Source organism: Aphidius gifuensis, linkage group LG6 (assembly GCF_014905175.1).
Source record: "Aphidius gifuensis isolate YNYX2018 linkage group LG6, ASM1490517v1, whole genome shotgun sequence".
Taxonomy (NCBI): Eukaryota; Metazoa; Arthropoda; class Insecta; order Hymenoptera; family Braconidae; genus Aphidius; species Aphidius gifuensis.
Genome location: NC_057793.1, coordinates 10,282,394 through 10,307,902, shown reverse-complemented (window position 1 = coordinate 10,307,902; position 25,509 = coordinate 10,282,394). Strand labels below are relative to the sequence as shown.

The 25,509-nt window shown below is 26.8% G+C and overlaps 1 protein-coding gene across 2 annotated transcripts in view; it reads left to right on the top strand.

The window, feature by feature from the left end:
• Nucleotides 1-1,012: 1,012 nt before the first annotated feature.
• The window catches only part of LOC122859432 (transcription factor Sox-6-like), a 109,129-nt gene continuing 84,632 nt past the window's right edge, over nt 1,013-25,509 (top strand). The window contains exons 1-2 of one of the 2 annotated variants that reach the window (XM_044163031.1): nt 1,013-2,211; nt 23,340-23,437. The gene's annotated coding sequence lies outside the window, so the exon portion shown is untranslated. The remainder of the gene's footprint in view (nt 2,212-23,339; nt 23,438-25,509) is intronic. The other variant, XM_044163030.1, reaches the window with a different exon arrangement.

The window sequence follows — 25,509 nt, the reverse complement described above, 5'->3', positions numbered from 1 at the left end:
TCCTTTTTATCCAGAGAAAATACTCTCGTTGTGAATAACTCTCAAATATCATCATTATCATCATCATCATCAACATCAACAACAATAATAAAAGCAACAAAAAAAAAGCAATAGAATAGCTAATATATATGCAGCAATAGCCAGTAGCTTTGTAAGTTTTAATACATTCCCAACAAACTTCATCATCCAGGTTGAAATTTCCATTCATTTCCTTTCAGTGTATTCATATTTTTGCACATTGGCTACCTTGCAAATACATACAGATGATAGTATATATTCAGTCAAGAGAAAGAATATCTATGCATGTATCTATAAATTAAAAGTACTCCAGTCTCTTGCTGTCTCTTGTATCGTTGTATAAAGTTAACTCTATATATACCTCTTGCACCATGTTTCATATATATATAAATAAATTGAATTCACATACAAACCGTTATTATCAACACACGACCACAACCAAATAGCCTGTCTTAATGGCTTGTCTTTGTCGTTTTCACCTGAGCAGTTATAACTATCTTTCTCACTCTACTTCTCTTCACCACTCGTTTTATTTAACTCTTCTTGTCTTGTTGCATCTTCTCCCTTGTACACACCATATAGCTTATGTGTTATAAGCTTATAACTTGACTATAAGGTTCTGTGTATGTGTGTTTGTATATGGGTTTGCGATCAACTTTAGAGTCTTCCATTGCAAGAAAAATAAAAAAACAAAAGAAAAAGATAGAGAAACAAGTCATTTTGTTTTATTCTTTTGTACCCCGCTGGTACCACATGAGTATGTCTTAAGGTGTATTATACCTCTTTCTTCCCTAACCTCAACTATTTATCTCCTTCTTTACCGACTTTTATATATCATCGATGGAGTGTGTTCCACACTTCAAACCTCCTACTCCAACAAGTTTACCTATGCTTCTTGTGGGCCACTGCCTCCTTCTTTATACCTGTACACCATCGAGTATCATCGGGGGATACCACCGATTTGAGGGGCACGCACACGTGTATGTGTTTGCCGGGTCCTCAGTGTATGATCTGAACCAGTGGAGAACGCACGGCCTATTGTTATATCAGCATCATTGTTGTCCAAAGTGGGTCTCTTGCCATTCAAAAAAAAAAAAAATATAAATAAAGACAAATATACGTAAATTGCCATCAATAATTTTTTATTTGTGATATAATTTTATTTAGAAAAAATAAAAAACTTATCTTATTAAAATGAATAATTAAATTTGTTAGTAGTATAAACTTTTCATTTGTATGTTCTGTGATAAAAAAAAAAATAAAAACAAAGTTTTTCTGTTTTGTATATTTTGTTAACGATACACTATCAGTGATTATTATTCGATACACTTGAAATGTTTAAATGGATTGATGAGGTATGTGTTAGGGTTGATGTTGAAGACCTCCTGGGCATTTTCAAGCAAAGGGTATATGCTCAAATGGAGGTTACGGGTGATGACTAATTGAATCGATTAGACTTTGAGAAGTAATTGTTCTGGAACAGGTCACATGTACATAAGTGTTATATAAAGGGTTGAAGATAGGAGTGAGTGATTTAAGAGGTGAAAATTGATCAAGTTGCTTTTACTCAAGTATTGATGTCCATTGACCATTATTGTCATAAATAATCTCTCCCACTGAAGGACCTTACGAAGGAGAAAATAATTCATATATTGAGTTTCCTCAGAATAAGCTTGTTGTTGTCCGTAACACTCTGATAAAATCAAGAGCTATTGAAAAGGTTATAGAGATAATTATGTCTTGTGTGATTTCACGGTGAAAAAAAAATACAAAAAATAGGATATTTTCAAATCAATTAAAATTTATTGTAAACGTGATTTATTTGGTTATTTAATTTTTTTTTTTTTTTTATTTAGTGAAATGACAGTGTATTTGTCACAGTGAAAAAGTTTATAGTTTTTTGTTATATTTGTAACAAATAATTTGCTCAATTTAGAAAAAAATATATATATTTTTTTTAAGTTTGTACATCTAGTGATTTTTAATGTGTGATTAACAGTGAAATTTTATTGTCTAATAATAACAACTTGTTCACCAAAAGTGATATTTTTTACAGAATAAATAAAATTGAGATTTTATTAATTATTAATTAATTTAAATAAATCATATTGTTAAAATAAATACTTGTGTGATGAGTTGTGATTAGTGCCTGATACGGTTTACTTACTTGGGTACCACTACGGAGAATTGACGGTGAGTTTCTTTACTCAAGATTGATCACGAACTTGGAAACTTTACCGAATACGTATGTACACAAACATACACATATTATATAGGAATCGAATACGATGTCTGATAGTCGTACGCATACCTTCTGTGTCCTCAAAGTAGTCCCCACATAAGTGAAGAATTCCCCGTAGTAACTTCTTTGGGTTCTCGCGCGATCCGTGCCGCGATCGAGATTCCACAGATACCAAAGTCCCACTGAGTGTGCTTACAAGATCAGGCCAATCAAAAAGCATTTTTTTTTTTTAGTTTGCACAATATATTATTTACTGGTTTTTTTAACGTGCAAGCTACTGATATAATACATAATACATAAGACAATTCAACGACAAAATCAAATAAAAAAAAAGATGCTTCGACATAAAAGAATGAGTTTTGCAGATTCATTTATGATGTATCAGCCTTAACCTGATTATCCATAATATGTTGATCAAAATATTATATCCATCAAATATCTTTTTTATATTCTCGATACAAGTTACATATCATTTTGCTAAAAACAATTTATTTACTATTTAAGTTTTTTTTTTTTTTGCATAAGAATATAAAAGTTGGGAAATTATTATTATGTGAAAAAATAAATTTGAACCGAGATTAAAATTATCTATAAATATCAATAACAAAAATATGGATCATATCAATTGATTCAAAAAAATAATCTTACTCAGTTGAAATTTTTTTCAATAATTATATAATTCTATTCAAATTATAAATAAAAATTTCACCATTTTCAAAACAAGAGATTTTCTAAACATATTTTTTAAATTTTATAAAAATATTTCAAAATTAATATCGTATTTTCCTAGACACTTTAGAAAATAATAATTTGTTTATGTTAATCCTGTTATAAAAAAAACAGTCGTCATCGATAATTGTGAAAGAGAGATAGATAAAATATGTGTAAGTATGTTACATTATATTTAAATAAAAAAAAAATAGAAAGAGGTGTCCGGTGCTTAAGGCAGATATATTCTGGCGTAGACTAAGTGAGTGATTCACATGGTCTATGCTAGATTATATTTGCCCCAAATGAGACACCGGAAAAATCACTCTGCCGGATTATGTAAAGTGTTATCAGTATGAGAAGCTTCTGGGATTTGAACCCGAGCCTGTAAATATAGATGAAGTAGGGCTCTTGCCGACTTGACCATCAGCTCACTCGGTGAAATAAGAAAAATAATTATACTTTATTATTGCTTTGAAGAGAAATTCATTTTATTCATTATGTCATTGCATTTACTCTTGTTTCTAAAAAAAAAACATTATTTTTTATTACTTATGTTCTTGATAATATAGTAATCATGTTTTTCATATTTAAAAAATAAAATAAATAGTAAACGTGTCAAAATGTAAACTTAAAAAGTTTTATTGACTTGTTTTTTTTATTAGCAATTTAATAATTATAATTATAATAGACAATTAGTAATAAAAAACGCCTTACAAAAAAAAAAAAAAAACACACAGAAGTAAATACAATTATCATAATAAACAATTTGTATGATGTAAGTTTTGAGTCTCAAATAAAATTGCGGTTACGTTTACCACGGTTATATATATCCAACAGTAAACAACCTGCTATTATTTTTATGACGCTCTCACAACAATTGTTATTAAATATATATATTTGTAAAATAAAAAATGAATAAGATAAAAAATAATAAGTAAATAAAAATATAACAACACGAGCTGAATCACATTTTGGTAACTTGAATTTTAGCAAACCTGTCTACGTAAAAAATAAATAAAAAAATAAATAAAACTCAATAGCCCTCATTGTCTTTTAGGGTTTGTTACAGTCTTGTTGATTTGAGAGTTGGTTGTGTTGATTGTGGAATGGGGAATGTTAAAAAAAATATATATAAATAAAATTTCAATCGTTTGCTAAAGTGAGACAGAATGTGTTAGTAAAAAGTGAGGAAGAGTAGAAAAGGGCAAGACATGAGAGAGGAAAAAAAGAGGTAAAATGGAAAAGGTAGATGTTTCATGTTCACTCGGAGAATCCAACGATGCGAAGGGCTTGAATCCTTTACGGGCTGCGTCACAAAGGTGAAGACGAGTTTACTGCCCTCCTGAACATAAGCACTGTGTGTCGTTCTCATGAAATGCATTTTTTTTTTTTTTTATCATTTTTTGCCATCCACAGGATCATCAGTGCGAAGTAAACTTCAACCCTTGAAGTTTTAAAGTTTCAAGCTTCTTCTATACACTGTCTTTCTCAAAAACTCTTACGCACTCTAGATTCTTCTCTGCTCTTTTTCTTTTTTTGTTTAATCCTAAGTATTATATTATATAAATTATATGTGATTTTTTTTTGTCGTAAATTTTTTTATTTTATGTTTTAACGTTTTGATAAAATATCTTTCGTCCTCTTGACGAAATCTCCTTGAATTCGGGTGATGGAATCCAATTAAAACGAAAAAAATTCATATTTTTTTTTTTCATTTTAAATCGCCGACGGTGGGTTTACTTATATAACTTGTTAACTTTGAATCTAAATAGAGCTACTCGTTTTACGTTGAATTTTTTTGCTTTTCTAAATGTTGCTTTTTTTTTTCTTTTTAACTATAAACTAATAACTACTTACTCGTTATATAATATAAATATAAATTGATTAGATCAAATTGTAGACTACTTGAGTCGTTATGATAAATCTGGTCAGAAGATTAAAGAGTTTGTTTTCAATCAAAGAGTAATACGATGATAATAGTCTGTTCTATTACGCAGTCATTGAATACAATAGATGACAATTTTTTTTTTATATATACATATATCATGATATCGAATCAAGTCAAGCGAATTGCAATCAAGAATTATTGTGACTTCAATGCCTTTGATATCTTATGACTGCAAATAAAGATCATCATCTTGACTTCACGAGTTGATTTGACTGCATTTGACAGCAGCCAAAAACAGCATTGATTATAATTTTAAAAGACATTTTGAAATTTTTTAAACAACTGATTGTCATCGTGTTTTTTTCTCGGTTTTAAAAATCAATTCAATTGTTTTTCAATCTTTCAATTCTTTTTTTAAACCTCAAATAACACTATGGGATAATAATTTAACAATTTATTTCTTTTTCGTCTGATCATCTAGGCAACTTAAAAATCCAAAAAAATAATAAATTATTTTTTAATCTTTCTTTAAATTTAAATAAACAACTTCATACTTTTATCGAAATAAAATATTAAGAGTAACTATTTTTGAAATATTTTCCAAAGTCTTAAGACAAATTTGAGATAAAAGAAACAAACGTTTAAAAAAAGTGAAAAAGATGACTCTGACGTGACTGGATGACTGTGAATGACTCAGAAAATACCATCATGACCTTCAAGTTACTCATCACTCAAAATTTATTAACATAATAAAAAAAAAATTTACAACTGTTTGAAACAACAATTATATGTTCAGGCTTTGTCTCAGTCGAAAAGCATGATCTCTAATTGCAATAACTCAGTTTATATAACTTTTTTTAATTCTCAATTCATTTTCTATAGAAAAAAAATCAATCTGATATTTAAAAACATAAATATCATTAACAATCAAGTGCTTAATTTAAAGAAAAACATTTTTCTTTTGTTAATGAAATAAATTTTAAAGTTGTTTCGATTAAAATACTGAGACTCAGTTGAGCGGATGGAGTGATTCATTTGGTTCTATAACTAAATTAATGTACCAAGTTCACTCCAATATGTTAAAGACATAATTTTATCAGTTAAAAAAAAAATCTCACATAGTTTTCTTAGTCATTTTAAAAGTAAAAAAATATTAAAATAGAAATTTAAAAAACTGCATTAAATGAAATATCGCAAGCAATGCAGATTATTTTATCTTTAATATTTTATAAGATAGTTTTTATCTTAAAAATTTTTTACTCAGTACTTTCACAAAGTAAATACACTTGGTCTTAAGATGTCTTTATACATTTCCAGTGCATTTATGAGTCAATCTTATCAAATAAAAGTTCAGAAAAATCTTAGACATTGGAACAAATAACTCGTGCTTGTTATTTTGGAGCCATATCAAATCCTCAAATGAATATTAAAGATTATAAGAAGGATTTAACATGGCATCATTCTTTATTCCACCGTTTTTTTTTTTTTTTTTTAAATTTTCATCACTCGAGTATTACAGACCAGCAAATATATTTTTACTATTTTTACACCTTTTTTTTTCTTCTTTTCAATGTCATTGAAATATGCAAAATATTGAAATGTATTTTAATTAATTTTAATAAAATTTATCAATAACATTAAAATAAATTTATATTATTAATTTTAAGAAAAAAAAAAAAACTTAAATTATATGTAGAATAACTATCCAATAAAATAATAAGAAAATAAAGAATAAAAAAAGACAGAAGATGTGTGGACATTTCGAAAGATTCCAATTGGTTATTTAATTTTTTTTTTCAGTGTGTATATTTATATATAAAAAGCAAAGACAGAGTCTTCTTCACGATGGTAGTTAGAGAAGAAAAAAAAAATTAAAAAAAAAAAGTATATATATATACGCACTCACGGGAGGAGGTAAGGAAAAAGGAGGGCCGGGGGTCTAATTAGTCAGGGATATATCTGGAATCTCATGAGGCGAGTTTTGTAGGCCTCCTTCAGTTTTATGTACGCAGGCGGATTTCTCGATGCCATGAGATTAGCATACAAATCGATTTAAACTCCAGATAAATAGCCACTCAAAAGCACTACTCATGTGAACGCCGACTTCAAGGCATTATCTTGTCCACCGTCTGAGATTAACGCTTTAATGCTTTATATATTTTACGGGAATATAGATGCGGAATCGCCAGCAAACAACGTCATATACATATAGATGTGCATAACTACATATATTTGTACACCATATTGCGGTGACTTTTTTTTTTTTTATTTAAATATATATACAATCTACTATGAAATCTCATAATTATCAAACTATAGTTATTTTTATTTAATTAAAATCATTAAAAAAAATTTAAAAATTTTATATACAATTAATTAAATATTATGTATAAATTTGAAAATAATAAATGTTGAAACACGAAAATAAAAACAATAGAAAGAAATATATTTTAAAGAAGTTTAAGTTATACTTAAATGATCGTTTTTTTTTTTTGAATTTAATAATGTCACTGACATCTTAACAACTAAATACTTGAATTATTATAATTGGCTATTAATTGGTCTTTAAAAATTATAAAAGAGAAAAAAAATAAATCTTTTAAAAGTACATTGGGCAATATAAACTGTTCAGCAATTTTTGTTTATTAAAAAAAATATATATAAATTCAAAAAAATCTGATTAATTTTTTAATTAATGATGCTAATTAAGAAGGGTCAGATTAAACAGCCAGAAAAATAAATAAAAATAACTGTTCATGAATAATAAAAGACTGAATTAGAAGATAATAGGAAGTTTTTTAAAAAAAAAATAAATAAATATAAATAAAATAGAAATATAAAAAGATAAAAGACATAAATTAAGTTGTAATAAAAATTCCATAGAGATATGACCTTTGATTTTGTTGTCTATCAATATCCGTATACATATTTATTATTATTATTTTTATTTAAATATTTTCCATTTTAATTTTACGAGAATTGTTTTTCTCCATAAAAAAAAAAATTTCTCGGTAATTGAAATTTTCGGAGAAAAAAACGGAGAAATATTGAAAAATCTAAAGTTTTTATATAAAAGATAATTTAAAAATAATAAAAATTTTACATAAGCTTTATTGAATAGTGAACTTATATTAAATTGTTTCAAAATCATTGAGCCAATAGAAAAAATATCGTTAAAAAAAATAGATATTAATAAAATTCAAATTTAATTTGAAAAATTCCTTATATAAACAGAACAAACATCATCGGTCTTCTGGACATTTGATTGGTCATTGTTTTTCTCTCAATTACATTCATATAGGTGTCTTTCTGTTTGCCTAAGTACATTATATTTTTATTTATTTCGTTAGCATCAAAAAAAGAAAAAAAAAAGAGTGAGCGAGACATGGTTTGTTTTTTTGTTGCTAACGAAATAAATTAAATAAACAAAGAGTGATCTTTGAAGGATTAAATCAGTAGCATATATACGAGCGCTTGAAAGACCGCGCGACACATAAAATGTTTATTGTTTATTATTGTTATAAACAAACGCATCAGTAGAAATTCACAAAAAAATATATTTTACTTTTTTAAAATGTCCTTTATTTAATAGATTTGTAAAAAATACTTTTTTCGTGGTTTTCTGCTGATGCATTTTTTTATAACAATAATAAACAAAAAACATTTTAGAAATTATGGATACAGGCGCGCGTAGCAATGTGCTCGTAAATAGAAAAAATTAAAATAAAAAAAACAAATAAATAAAAGAATTTCGGGTAGTTATTCATATAAACACATATATATATGTACATTGACAAACACAAACAGAGAGTTTGAGATGTGTGGTTGAAGAAGCCGGAAAGAGTCTCGGTGCAAGTGGGCCAACACTTGAGCAGGATGAGCAGGTGAACGCGAGTAAATCTGGGTGGACCTCGGTCATATAAAATCGAATAAACTAAACAAGATGAGAAAAAAAAAAAAAGCAAAGTTGTAGTAGTAATAAAGTGAAGGAAAGATGAATACAAGAAACGTCACCATGCATATACACACACACATACTCTAGACCGGTACCAGCTGCTGTCACCGACCTGCCACGACCGCCTGAATTACATTCCGTCAACTTCTTGTTTCTTGTATTTGTATACACGTGCATAATAACACGTCACAATATACAATTATAAATGCATAACATGAAATATCGAGCACTTTCTTAATTTATCAAATATTTTTTTAAATTTTATTTCATTTAAAATTACATAAATTGCATAAAAAGTATATTATCAATTAACATTAATGAATTTTAATTTGTTTTAAATACAAGAATAGCCGGAATTTTCTTTTTATTTTTTTTTTGAAAAAAAGGTGTGAATCTGTTCTTTCAATGCTGGATCAATTACATTGATTTTATTCATCTCTTGTTTGAAATGCATCGACCATGAACGTCTGAAATTTCATATCATGTATAATAAAAAAGAAAAAAAGAAAACAAAATTCAACAAGACAGTAAAAATATATATTTTCTTTTTTAAATTTATATGGGAAAAAAAAAAGAAATCTACATGATTTAATCGAATATTTTCCCAGCCACTTTTTTGACAAGATTGGGCAACAATTCAAGAGGGACAAAGACGAAAATAAATATAAGACGCATTGAATTATGACTAAATTTAAAAGAGGCTGGACAGAGACAAAAATATTTCAAGTGTTTGTTAAAACGTTCTTTTGGACCATGTGTGACGACCCAATCTTATCGGTGAAGGGCCGGACTGCGCATAAATTATCTCCCATGAATTTTTTTTTTTTTTTTTTATTATCGTCATTATTTATCATCATTATTATTGTTATTTTTTTTTTATATAAAAAAGGTCTACAGAGACGTTTACATATTTAGCCTCGTTTACTTGAAAAATAAAATAAAAAAAATATAATGAATTAAAAAAAAACGAAAAATAAAGTAACAAGAATATCCAAAAAAACAAGAAAAAATAATGAATATATATATTGAAAAATTTAATCGATATAATATGTATATATTTAGGTCGTCGATCTTTTATGGCAGCCATTATTTGTTTGTGTGTGTGTGTCTGTGCAGTTCTAATCAAAGTATGGTTGACAATCACCAAAAATAATGGCCCAACATTTTCAACCTGACAAACCAGGCTTCATAAATCATTGAATCTACACCTACAGTGCGACAGTGAATATATTTTTTTTTCTTTTTTGTTTTTAACGCATTTATTTTTATCAAATTTATTTATCAATGTACCTGTATGTACAAAAAAAAAAAAATCTAAAGAAGTTTTAATTTCTTTTTTTCATCCACTAGAACTGTCGTTGAATTTTTAAAAAAATTTTCCAAGTTTTATTCATAAAAAGAGAAAAGAAAAATTAACTCTCAGTTGTTATTGTTATTATTGTTAATAATGATAATTATAATGTTATAAAATTGTAAGAACGAATTCATCCTGACAGATAATATTAAGATTGAAAAAGGAAAAAAAAAAAAAGTACATGACAGATGTAAAAGTGTCTTTTGAAGCATAACTAATATGGATTAATATGCACTTTGCACAATGCGATATTTTCCTTAAATATATTTTTCACGCAAAATGTTTCTCTTGTATGTACGCAAGTACATATATGTGTATTTGAGAATAAATATATCCAACATTGGATGCTGAGAAGAAAGTAACGGTATTATTTAGGTCACGATGAAATTGAGCAACCTGAGAAAGATCAACGACATAAGACACATAAAAATAATCATTACTAAATTCATCTGCTTTCGAAATCTAGATATCCTGAATCAAGTGTCACATATATACACATAGTTGTAAACAATGTTTTATTGAAAAATAAATAAACAATAGAATAATTTAATTTTTCATTATAATAACTCTATACATTATTATAATAATTAAATTTTTATTGGATATATATTTTTATATTTAATAAACAATTTTATCTATCAATTTAAATTATTATTAATAATAAATTAATTATTATCAATGTTGATACAATTTTAAAAATTTTGCAAAGTCAGAAACTCAGAATTAAAATATATGGATAATTAAAAATTTAATAATTTTTTTATCTATAAAAAATGAACAAAAAAAAAAATGTTAAATAATTAAAAATGATGATTGATTAAGTAAAATAAAAAAAAAAGGAAGATTTCAAGTGTATATATATATTATACCGTTAATGGAAACTTGATAAAGTAAATAAAGAGCCAACCGGACAAGCAGACTCCACCTTCTTCCTTTATTGTTATTTTTTTTTCTCGTCGAACAGCCGGTGCAGAAGCTACATGAAAAAAAAAAAATTGAAAAAAAAAAACTCGATGAACAAGTAAAGATATTTAACGATGAGTATATAAGAAAATTTGCGTTTCTAATTGCATACAAAAAATACCACGTTAAAAAAAAAATATATAAAATAACAATAAATTTTTTTTTCTCAACTTTAAGAGCTTATTTTGTCACTGTTTTATAATTTAAATGTTTTATTGTTTTTGTTATAATAAATTTAGGTATTTTTATGAATAAAAATACTATTGTTGTTTTAGGAAAATAAACGAAAAATATTTCGAAATTTCTTGAATAAACATTCAGTAAAAATAAATAGAAATTATGATAACAATATAGTTATAATAATAATTAAACAATTAAATGAAAAAATTCAATAATAATAAAAAAAAACAAATAATGTATGACTATGGTCAAGTTTATTTCATAATTATTCATGAACCCTTATCGATTAATCTCTGTCAATTGGTGCGTTCGTGCAAGAATGATCGATTTGCCTGGACTCAAACAATCTATCATTCAACTGAGATGATCTAGTTTGAATACCTCACATGTCCTCTAAAAAATAATAAAAATAAAAAAGAATTTGATTTTAAAAAAAGAAATAAAAATTTTAAATAAGAAGATGACGCAAAAGATATTTCGAAAAAGAAAAAAAAAAAAAAAAGAAGAATGTGTGACTTTCTTTTAATTTTCCATCTCAGTCTGGCCCAAAAATTTTGACCACAACCGTCGCAATTGAATTCCACTCCGCCTCGTCCAATTATCGTCGTTTCTTTTTGAATGGAACAAAAAAAAGTACTTCAAGATGAAAATAAAAAATAAAGATAAATAAAAAATTGAAAATAAAAAAATAAAAATTAAAGAGATGAAGCGATAAAAACGTTAATGTCAAAGCAGTGTTGCGTTACGTTACTTACTGCATTATTTTTTATTCTTAAATAAGAATACAGATATAAATAAGAGAAGGGGGTGTTGCAAAAAAAAAAAAAAAATTGGTTGTTGTATATCTGCATATGAACATACTCCAAAGTCAATGGCGGTAAAACAGCAGCAGAAAATCACTTTGTAAACGTAAAATTATATACGGAAAACAGAATAAAAATAAGAGAAAAATACTTTTTTTTTTTTTAATAAAAAAATGTTGAAATAAGATTTGAAAGAGAATTAAAATGAGAAAAATAAAAGTATAAAAAAAAGGACCTTCTACAAGTACGACCACATGCCGTTTGTCCTGTAAAGTTGCCCTCCAACTTTTTTTTTTGCTTCATTCCAACCTCTCTTTCTTTCTCCTCACTGCAATCACACTAATTGAACTCGGCTATTGAATCTTGTCATATATACACAAGACTGCAAGACAAAACCCTTTTGTCAAATATCCGTCGACGATTAAATTAATTAAATGACGATGCATATAAAAACGATAAATAAAACAAAACAAATCATTATTTTCTTAATAAAATTATCAAATTATAATTATTTTTTGACAAAAACGTTATTAAAATTTCTATCGTGTTTTAAATTTGTTTCTAATCAACAGCGTTACTTTGACGAAATTTTAAATTTAATAATTTAATAGTAAATTATTTATAATCATGAAAAAAAAAATAAAAAATTGAGCCGAATTTTTTTACAGTAGCGAGAATAATTGGAGACATTAAAATTGATTATGCAATCATTTTTTTTTTAAGATAAATAAAGGTTATTCTTTAGATAAAAACTTTTACAATTTATTCATGTTTTTTTATGTAAAATTACTGTTTTTACTGATTGTACTGATCTCAAGGAAAGTTTAAAAAAATTATTCGACAAAGATTTATTATTTTTTTGATCAATGCACTTGTTGATAACTGTTTATAAAAATTAATGGTAATTCCTTCATCAAGCCCATGAGTGACAAGTAATTGTCTTATATTATCAGAAAGTTCAAAATGAGAGATCGTTTAGTTCCAAGTATAGACCACTTTTAGAGTTTTATTTGATGCTAGTTTTGATGAGTCATCTTCATAAAGTTCTTTTTATGAAGACAGTGTTGAAAGTTTTTAATGTCTAAATGATTCATAATTTCCTACTGATTTTGCTACTGATTTTACTATTGATATATGAGAAATATTATAGTGTCAGAATTAATTTATTTATCGATGAGTTTCAATTTTTTTAAACTTTATACTTTACTTTGATTGACTGGATAACTTTTTTTTTTTTTTTGTATTTATATATCATTGTTAAATTTTAACATCATCAATTTGATTACAATTTACAAAACAACATGCTCCAAAATAAAAATTGTAACCTGCAAAATCTTTGGGGTTCAAAGTGGGACATTTTTCTTAATTTTATCGAAAAAAAACAAAAAAAAAAAAAAATACAAATTCAAGATGCGGAAGACTGAATTGCTTCATACAAGCAATGCGCCCTTAGCGATGGTGCTCCATTCGACCATCTTTATTACAACGGTGATTATCATTATGATTATTATCATTGTTCCAGGTAAATGGTTTAGGGTATATACATACAAATTGCAAAATAATTTTGAGAGCCGAAAAAAATAATTTGTTTTTAATAATAACAAGAAAAAATTTTTAAAAAATAAATTTATATATGCAAGTTTATAAGAATGAATATACATTTACAGAATCACCTGTGGCCCATTCAATGCTTCAAATATATTTTTTTCTGTTTACCCTGTAATTTATATCGCATGGCAATCGCCTCTTTTTTTTTACATCACTGTATGTGTAATTCATCCAAACTTTTGTGTACCAAAAATTCTCAAGAAAAGAAGAAATAATAATAACGAAAAATATGATTCAAAAAAAAATTGCAATAATGCTTAAAAAGAAAGAACTTTTTAATATATATTTTTTTTTTATTTCTTTCTTACATCGTTATATAAAACATAATAATTATTCAATGACAAAAACATACAGACAAGAAGGTGCAATCAGTCTACGTCAGTCGGTGCGTTCGAACGTAGACTATAATTTAAAACGACTTACTTTAATGACCATAAACATATATTCATATAATATATATATATATTTGTATGTATACATGAATGATGTACGCCCTCGCACATCAACAATCATTAACTTTCATATAGCGTATATATTTGAAGAAGGAATCTTATCAACCTCTTCCGTGGATGTATAGCTTTGCGCAAAAAATTTTTCAACTCTTGACTGGTTGAGAAAATTCTTGATTCTAGTTTTTAAAAACTGAACAACTATCGAAGATTTATATTTATGAGACTTGGCTAATAAATTAGTCTTTCTTTTTCTACCAATATAAATGTTACGATACGTTGAAATTTGATAATCAATTTAGTTGAATAATTATTCACATTTATATTTGAAAAAACATCAACAAAGATACAGAAAAAAAATACTGGATATTGTGTTTTATCATAATACTTGACTAATATTATTATTTATTAAAACAAAAAAATTTACAAGCATTGTAAAAAGTTTCCATGACTATAGATGAAAAAAAAAAATATATACATAAAACGCCTCGTTGCAAATACTAATCAATTTTTTATTTTCAATCATAAAACATTTGTTGTCAATAAAATATAATTCCGTGAATGCATATCTATTTGAAATAAAGAATATAAAAAAAATAAGAATTACTTGATTTGAATTTAGCATTTTATTAAATTAAAAAAGAATAAATTATTTCTAAATTCTAAAATTTTATTTTTTCTGTCCAACAATCGACATGCCAATATTTTTTCCACAGCAAAATAAAATACTAAATAATAAAATCTAAAATCTTTTTGAAATAAAGAAATATTTATTTCAATTTAAAAGAAAAAATAATAAATGTAGTATTTTAATTATTCATTTTTTTCAACAAAAAAGATTTTGGTGTTCAGAACAAATACTTCCCAGCAAAGAACAAGAAAGTGTTGGTTCTTCACTTGTTGTTTGCCAGGAAGTATCTGTTCCACACATTCTCTGAAATTACAATATTAATGCCCTTTTGCAGATACAAACGTACTTCATATCTACCGCTTCATTACTTACAAAGTAAAAAAACCAGAACTTTCTATAGACTTGAACTCAAGAACACAAGCACCGTAGGCAGGGAGCTTGCCTCCTTAACCACTAGGCCACTTGATACCAAGTTACTAAACTACTATTCTTATAAATTATATTTCCACTTGCATGGGGGCAAATTCTACAAATATTATCAGCATAAAATAAAATATACTAATTACCATCACCCACTACCTGTTACTACAACAACAACCGTTTAATTTTCTTTTTAGTATTTCCGAGAAACCAGTGCAAAGTCAGAATGCTTTAAAGTTAAATGCCAGATAATTGGAAGTATATAATATCCTTATCTGAAAATTCAGTGGTTTATTATATTGATCTTGAAAATTCCACACTAAAGCGCGCGTGCGTGCATTCAAGTGTGATTAACAACTTGGTGTTAATTTAAAAGAGTCGAAGATATATGTGCAGATATACCTGCTGTATCAGCTTCCTGAAGTAGGAAGTAGCAAAAAAGACATGGATGAAAAAAAATATATATAAATAATAAAAAAGAAAAGAAAAAAAAAAAAAGTGCCAAAGACCTGAGTATAAAAGGCTAAAGGCAGTGTGCACCATTCGTTGAAATGAATTATTAAAAGCTTCATGCTGGAACAAGTCGTCTTTTATAAGTCCCTGTTGGCCAAGCCACGAGCCACAATGACGGTCTTTGTACCAAGAGGGGTTTATACATACACACACACACACACGTCCATTTTTAAGTCATATAAAAATTCTTTTTTAAACCCCCTGTAACAATTTTCTTTCAATGTGCTAATAATGAGAGGTAGATTTGTTTCGAGTTTCATTAATTAAAATCTTCATCGAAATGAAAATAATAACTGTTTATATTTATTTTTTTAAAAATATATATCTCATTACATAAAAAGATTTTTTTTTTTTTTTTTTGTATATGAATTGACCCCATACTCCACTATTAATGAACATACTAAATATTTTTTCATGAAATAAAAATAAAAATTTTTATATATTTTTTTTTAATTTTATAATGATAAAATTGCTAATGTTCCAAAGCAAAATATTTTCTTTTCATATTATAATAATAATGGAGACAGAAAAGAGAAAATAAAAAAAAAAAATTTCTTTCAAGTCTGTGTAGTTTTTATTAATGTGAATTGGTGAAGAAAATGGAAATTGGAAAGAGGCTTGCTTTGACGGAGACATAATACGATTTTATTGTGTATATATCTATGTAAATTTTTATTTATTTTTTTTTAGTATATTCATGCAAAATGTATAATTTTTTATTTTGCTACATACCAACAAAATTCTTTTATTTTTTATTTATTTTTTTCCCTTTAATTCTCCACAATGAAAATAAATATATATATTTGTTTTATTATATTTTTTTTTTATCTTTTATTCATTTGATAACGCGGTATTTTCAAAGGGGCTCTATTCATTTTATGTTAAAATCTATATACACATATGCTTCCACATTCCCAAGTTATTTCAATAAATAAAATTATATGTATACTATATGAAACTCAATGAAAACTGCTAATAAGAATATTTTTCATTATTTTCATTTCTTTTTTATTTGATAACTTACTGTGTGTTACGAGTTATCAATAATTTTTTTTAGTTGAGTCGATATGTTTTTTCATTAATATGAATTATTTATTGATTTGTTATTATAATTATTACTATTATTAAATTTTTTCGATTAAGCTGAGGTTTAGTCAAAACGTAGTCACGTAGTCACAAGTTTTTTTAACTGTAGTCATTGGTAGTCGTTCGTAGTCTCTTGAAAAATTTCATAAAGTTATTACTATTTTTAGTTATAATTTACAGCAGCTATAATTGTTTAAAAATATTTCTATTTCGTATTGATCAGACATTAACTGAGTGCTGAAAACTTTGACTGATTTCAAAGATTTTATACTCAGTGATTTTGCATGATTTCAGTTGAGCTTTTGTTCGAAAAACATACTCCATGATTTCGACTGATTCTAGATGAGTCGATTGGTGTAAAAGTAAATTAATAAAAGCTCAATATATATATACATATGACTATAGAGATATTATCAATTAAATTATATAACTATATATGTTTTTAATTGCAATATTCAATTAAAATTTTATACTGATTGCAAACCTTGCAATTTATACTAAAAATATATATTCATTTTTAATATCGGTAAAAGGACTGAATATACCTTTGTTTTTATTTTCTTTATTTTTTTTTATTTGTTTAGTTTTTATATTTTCAATATCAGAGAGAGGGTGAAAAACCCTTTTACCCTCTAAAGCTTTTTTGAACTTTCAATCGACTTCAGACAGCCAACACTCACTCAATATTGAACTGTATTTTTTTCTGATTGTCATTTTCCGGTATGCGTCCGGTTTTTTCCTGCGAGGCACTCCTCTGTTAATTATTATTTTTCAACTGTTTTATTTTTATTATCGAGAGGCAGTTACTTTTCTGCATAACTGATTTATCCATCTCCAGAATTTATAGTCGTCATTTATAATTCAAAACAAAAAAACAGAAATAATAAGAATTTTTTTTTTCTATCGCATCATCTTTGCTATTACAAAAACATAAAAATTGCTATGAATAATGCTAATTAATTTTTTTTTTTATATTATTTCAAATATTTGATATTATACATCATTATTTTCTGCAAATAAAAAAGAAATAATATTTATTTGTTATTTTTTAATAAATATAATCATAACAATTATTTGCCACTGTCCATTATATAATTACCGATAACAGATTGAGTAAGAAAATTACATGATAAATACCTTTTATTTATCGTTGATGTTTTATTATAATTTTTAATTTTTCCAAGTCTTTTATAATCATTAATAATAAAATAATGATTACGTAATAAAAATTTCTAAAATATAAAAAAAAAAAAAATTACATGATTACTTTGAAATGTAGCAATTAACGATAAGAAAAAAAAAGTTTAAAGTTATTTAATAATATTATTTAAACTTTTAATATAAACGATATAATAAAAATATTAAAAATAATATAACCAAGTCATCATACGATATTATTTAGACTTTTGAAAATTTTCCAATCAAACTTTATTGATTTATAAAAAAGATCTACAACCGATCAAAATTTTTTTTAACCAAGCCAACTTCAACTCTACAAAGTAAACAGGAAAAAAGAATTATATTTGTCGGTTTTTTTGAATAATCAATTTTTTTTTACTTGTATTACGAAGTGTAATTTTCGCTGTGTACAGTGTCGAGTTCTGCTGACTTATATTTAACCAGTTTTTGTTTTTTCATTTTAAAATTATTATTGAAATAATAAAGGCAATAAAAATTCCAAAATAATGATTGTGGTGTGTTGAAGACCAGTGAAGCATGCTATTGTGTATTTGCGGTTATCAGTTGATTTTTATTTTCCCCTTCAATCACAATAAGGACACATTTATATTATATGTATACACAAAAGAGTATATAAATGTATATACTCAACAAGCCCATATACCAAAAGAACTAAAATTTCTATTTGAAAAAAAAAAAAAAAAAAAGATTTATATATTTAGATATCCCTGGTACCCGTCGGAAGATCGAGACCTATAAGTAACCCTCGAAAACAAGGATTAGCTTCTCCCTCTTTAGCTGCGGGGCTTCACCAAACAGCTTCATTGTAAATTAATTACCTGGAAATGAGAAATCTCCGGTTGACTTTTTGTTTTTTTTTTTTGTTTTTCGATTTTTTTTTTCTTTATTCTTAAGTTTGAATGGACCATGGAATCCATAGTGTTCAATGGTAGGTAAAAACTGTTCTTTGATCCCCTCTTTCGTACTTTCCTTGTCTTTTTAACATAAAAAAAAAAGAAAAATAATAATTCACTGCTATACATGGTGAATCGCCTGGTCAATTCTTCAAGGACGTCTGTAAAAGCAGCATCAAAACATTGAGCATTTCCGTTGATAATAAATTCCACATCGTTTCCCTCACGAGATTTCACCAAACATATATATTTATCCAACGAGAATATTAACCCAAGAGACAAGAGTCAACTTTTAACTTGCGTAATTTCACATTTACCCACTAATTGCATTAGAAAACTATTGTCAGGTGACGAAAAAATAAAATACTTGAAGAATAATAATCGTGAAACAAATAAAACAAAAAAAAAAAAATTATTATTTTTTATTTTGACCATATAATGTATGTTCTGATTGGTTCGGACAAAGTCCGTTTATCTTAACACATACGTATACATAATAATAGTACATATAATAATATATTTTTGTAACACGTAATTCGGCATGGGTACATTGCCGGAATTTTTCACCTGGCCAAACAAAAGCCTTTAGCCCATCCAACCTGACTCGTCTCGTCATTGTATTTGCATTATTATGTTAATCACAAGTAGGAAAAAAAAATAAAATAAAATAAAGTAGGTAAAAAAAATAATATACATACATACATACATGTATATTTAAAAAAAGAAACGAAATAAAAAATAAAAAAAAAATACGGTGACAATGCGTCAACCTCAATTTAGGAAGCGACTTGAAAGGAACATGTAGCTGAACAAATATTAACTAAGCAAATCATTAGTTTCCCTAACCTCCACTCCCTCTTTAGTCTCGCTTTTTAACATATTTACCCCTCTCTAAATATATATATAAAAAGACAAAGCAAGAATAAAAAATTTATACATTATAAATATGGTTATAATAAACACAAAAACACTTGTGAATAATATATAAATATGTAATTTATACAAAAGTGAATAATACAATTTTTTTTTCTTTAATCATGTATATATTTGATAATTATACTCACCTCATAAAGAATCACGCAACATCATTATTGTATAAAATTTTAAATATATAAAAAAAACCGTCAGATTATTTAATTTTTATTTAATAAAATAATTAAATATCAATTTATAATCTGAGAAATATATAAAAACTGAAGAATTGTGAGAAATAGAAAAATTAAAAGAGGAGAAAAAAATAAAATAAAATATGTATAATAATAAAATAAAACAATGGTACGCGTGCTGATGACGTTTCACAGAAGCGCTAACAACGTTAACGTACGTCGAGTGTCAAGAGTTAGAAATAAGGTGCTCAAGTTTGTTCACTGATGGTGTACAGTATATATACTTGTATTCCCAATGAAATGGAACAGACGTGTTTCACTAGAAAAGGAGTTCCCATGTTCATCTATACACATATGTAATTGAAAGAAATGAAAAATAAGTTCCAAAGAGAGAAATAATAAATAAAATAAAACCCTCACACATTGACTTCTTTCTTGCCCCTTTACTGAGCTCAGTGTGTAACGCAATTACGATTGTTGTTTGAATGAACAATCAAGCACCCTACAGACGCGCCCCAATCATTCAATTTCAGTTCAATCGACTTTTGCACCCGTTTCCCTGTTCCCTACAATTTTTTTTTTCTCTCTCTTTCTTTCTCTTGATTTCTTTTTTATTAACGAATATTTTTTATATACATTTATTATTTCAAATTATTGCGTGTATGCGTCTTTTGATTTAAGTCAGTTTGTTGTTATTTTATTTTATAATTTTTTCTGAGGGTTTTAATGTTATAGCTAATTTTCTTTAGAGATGGTTCAAATTGTAGGGAATCGAAATATTGAAAAAGTTTTGTCACTTTCTTCCAGCGATGATCCAAAACTACTGCTGAAAGTTTCATAAAATTTGGACAGTTTAATCCAAGCAAACACGTACATACCTTAAGTTTTATTGTTTTTCAATATCATCATTTGTTAAAAATTCATAAATTTTTAATCAATAAAATACTTGAATATGCACGAATTTAGAGTAATTATTTTGAATTGATTCTATGTCATTTAAAAAAATTAAAATACCAATAACTTTTTCGTTTTTTTATTTTATATTGATTATTGGCATGTTATAGTTACAATATTTTTTTGAAATAAAATTAATCAACACAGTTCTGTATTACGAACGTCATTGTAACCATACATATTAACAAAATAACTGCGAAAACTTGTTCTTACATTTCCTGGCGTTGACAGGCCAAGTATTACGAAAAAGAAAGCTAATAACAGCTTCGAGTTTATCAAGAAAAGAATTTATATAACTGTGTGTGTATGTATGTATTTTTTTTTTTCTTCATTTTCTTATTTATGTATATACATCTGCAACACTAGCCACGAGACCAAATCACTTGGTTATTAGCTCTCGACGGGTGATCTTCTTCTTCTTTTCCTCGTCTCTCAACGCCCACATCATGTACTTCATATATCGACGACTTCCGCGTGCTGTGAATCTTCCATGATTATATCATATTGTAATATCGATTTTACAAAATAATATAAAAAAAGATTTATCACATAATTTTATCTATATATGAATACAAAAATGTTTAGCAAAAAAAAAAGACAATTATTTTTAATTCTCGTTTTATAAATATTGAAAAACATATATTGACAATTTAAACATGAAAATAAATTTATATAGCAATAATAATCAAAAATGAAAAAAAAAAAAAAATGAAAGTTGAATAAATCGATAATATAAAATTTAAGTTATTTAATTGAAAAAAATTATTTCTTCATATATAATTATATTGACTTTGTTTTTTTTTAAATATACAATGATAATTTGAAGCAATAAAATTGAAAAAAATGAATTAATTTATATACACTTGTTTAGAAAAAGAAAAAAAAAAAAAGATATGTATATGTTTGACTGGCGAGGAGGGAAGTATATTAAGAGAGATCGGTAGGAAGAGAGGGAGAGAGTTGTTTGCCGCAGAATAAAGTTGGCGAGAACGGGTGAACGGCCTGCCGCGTCCTTGCGAACCACCTGACTGTATAGCATACCGCTGCTTTCCAGCATCCTTTCTCGCATATGTGAAGTACGAACAAGCAAAACGAGATAGACACAGTGAAGCTGTGTATATACGAGGGAAAGAGTAAAAATAAATAAAAAAATAATAAAATATAGTCCGTGGGGCTTCAGTGAACAATTCCGACTGTCGCGACTCCAACTGGCTCACCCACTCGGTCGTCTCCTACTTGACCGATTGGCTCTTGTAATTTTTTTTCTTTCAAATTAATTTATTTATATGTATATATTTGCAAAAAAAAAAAAAAAGTAAGAGATAAAAAATATGAATCCGTTAAATTAATATAATTAAATAAATTTAAAATATAGTGAGGTGAGAAAAAAAATAAATTAAAAAAAAAAGAGAAGTGCGGGCAATGCAAGAAGCTGCTACTGGAATGGTGGGTGGTTATAGGTTACTCACGATTCTCTCGACCTCCGGGCGTCACCTGTGATCGGACTCGATCTATTTTTAGATCTCGAGACCACCTGCAGCTATACATATAGATATATATATATAACGTTAACGGCATGTCCAGCATCCTTCTTACACTTTTATTCACACATGTCATTTTTGTTCCGGAATTATATCCCCACAGGATGACTCAAGAATTTTTTTAAATTCCAATCTACAGCGTCATTCTTGCTGTGTTTATTTAAATCATTCAATGATCATCATCTACTCCTAACATTTAATAACATATACAAAGCATAGAATTTATCAAATTTTAGAACATGTATGATTTAGAAACGAAATTACTGTTTGACATATTGTAATTGCTCTTGCAATTCTCGATAATGATCATTATTAATTTGTTAAAAATAAACTGAAATACTACTCTACCCTTACCCCGGTGGAATTTTTTTTCCAGACTCTTATAAATTCTTTCTTCTTTTGCGTACATCTCCGCATCATTTCATATTATTATAGTCAAATCCATATGAGACTTTCTTAGAGAGAGAGTTCAGAAACTGAAAAAAAACTAAGTAATAAGCAACATAACATGGTCTACGTAGAAGATCCGAAAAACTATCATCACCAGGGTACTTGCAGGGTGAAAATTGTTGTGAAGTACAATTATTGTATGAGGCTTGTTCGAAAACTATATACTGTAACGTCTCAAATTGTCTTTCATTTCAATATGATAAACAAGAGAATTCCTAATTCCCTAAAAATATTAAGAAAAAATTGTTCGTACCACACGATTACTGTTCGAACATTGTAATTTTTTTCAATATTATAAATAAATAGTTAAATTAAAATGTTAATTTTCTACATATAGCAATTTTATAAAGATTTATTGATTTCTTTTGTTTTAGATTATCAGCACAAATACCAATGTTCACGGCTATTGTCAGGTGGTGGGTGGACACAGCCCTAGCGTAGGAAGAATTTATCGAAACCAGATTAAATCCCGGTAAGTTAAATTAAATCAATATAATATATGTGTATATATATATTTTTTTTTTTTCATAATAACTGCGTGTTAACATTAAAAAAAAAAAAGATAAAAATTTTTACTGAAGAAAATTTCAAATAAAATTCGTTCGATATCAGTGGTTCTTCGAATATTACAATTTTGTCACTGAGAGAAATTTTGAGTTTATTTCACGTGGAAACCACGGACCTTCGGACCGTAAAGACATTTTTGTGATATACATTACAGCTACGGGAAATATACGGTAATAAAAATCAAAATCCACGTCTATTTCACAAAAATGTCCTTACGGTCCGAAGGTGCGTGTTTTACACGTGAAATTGACTAATAAGTTCTCTCAGTGTGCGTGGAATTGAATCCTAATCCAAAGTCAAAAAAAATAATAATCAAGATATAGTTAAAAAAGAAGCCCATATATAAAGCTTGAGCTTTATTAATTAGCTTTATAATAATATATAATTATCTCGTGTTCCGGGATAGACGATATGCTAATGCACGAGATTTCGATGTTTGCTGAGGTATAAGCAAAAATATTTAAGTATAAATATCTGATTCTATATATAAAATACACTGAATTAAAGTGCAAATTGTAGTGGCTATTAAATCAATTGTATTTATAATTACTAGATGAAATTTTCATATGAAATTAAATATTTACTTTTTAATTCATACAATAATTTTTCGGTAACGCTATTGGCATCGTATACGGGGGAATTTACGGGGACATCTATCCAGGTTATGGAAAAACTCACGGTGAATACATATAGCCACAATTGTGTGTGAGTGTAGGTCTGATTGTATTGTGTGCGTGAAACCCGTAAATGTCCCCGTATTTTTCGTAAATTTCCCCGTATCGGTGCCAATAACGATTTCGATAATTTTTTGTCATTTTAAAAACTTTAATAAAAAATTATTTTGGGAATCATTTTTAAATTTTTAGTCAGTTATATATATGTTCATTGATATTTTATAAACATTTTTTTAATTTAAATACATTTCAAAAGAGCTCTTAGCTTTTTAAAATATTGTGAACGTCAATTCAAAGATTTCAAATTATTGTCCTGTATTGAAAATTATTGTTATTAACAGTATAAATATTGTTACTAATTAGGTAATTATATTGTCTATCTCTGTCTACCGTATGAGAAAAGAGAATATCTGATTTCACACTCGTAACAATATATTTATTTACAATAATGAACCCTTAAGAAAAAAATTTGTGGTTTTATGATTTCATGCTGTCAAAGACTCTAATAAATTTTTAAAAATCACTGAAATACTGTTTAAGAAAAAAATTGATTTGAAGATTTCAAATATTTTTATTCCAAATTTCCAGTTATATTTCAAAGAAAATAGTTTAGTGGTTTCTCTCGTGGCAAACTTTTCGATTTTTATAAATATATTTACATACAGGAAGACATTTAGAGTTATATATTATTTGTAAAGTCGACAAGGTTAATGGTTAATGTGACGTTGGCTTACGAGGGCACATTGTCGATCGTCCATTGTTGAAACAAAGTACGATGAGATAAGAAGTATATAGAATAACGTCACCAAGAGATTATGTATTTATAATAGTCACTTGAAGAAGAATTACAGAGAGATACAAGAGTCTCACGCCTGAGATGGTTGAAAGTATATACATGTACACATAACTAAGTAAGAAAACAAAGTGAAAAATAAATATAATATAAAAAAAAAAATAAGACAAAGAAAAATAAAATAAATAAGAAGAAGAAGAAGAGGTATGGGCAGCTCGTTACACTATGTACGGTCGTGAACGATATACGTAGTTATACCTATAGGTATTCTTTTGACCATTGGTATATTTCTGGCTCTTTCTCACTTGTCTGACTTCTTTCATGTGTACGTATGTATGTTTTTATTTATTTTTTTTTATATATTTTATTTTTTCATATACATGAAGATAGGAAGTATACAGCATTACCACCACAATCAGTGGTGGGAGCAAAACCAAAGACCAAACCAAAGAGCACAAACGGTGTCGTATAATGTAGCCATTGATAGCCGTCGTCTCTTTCACGCACGTG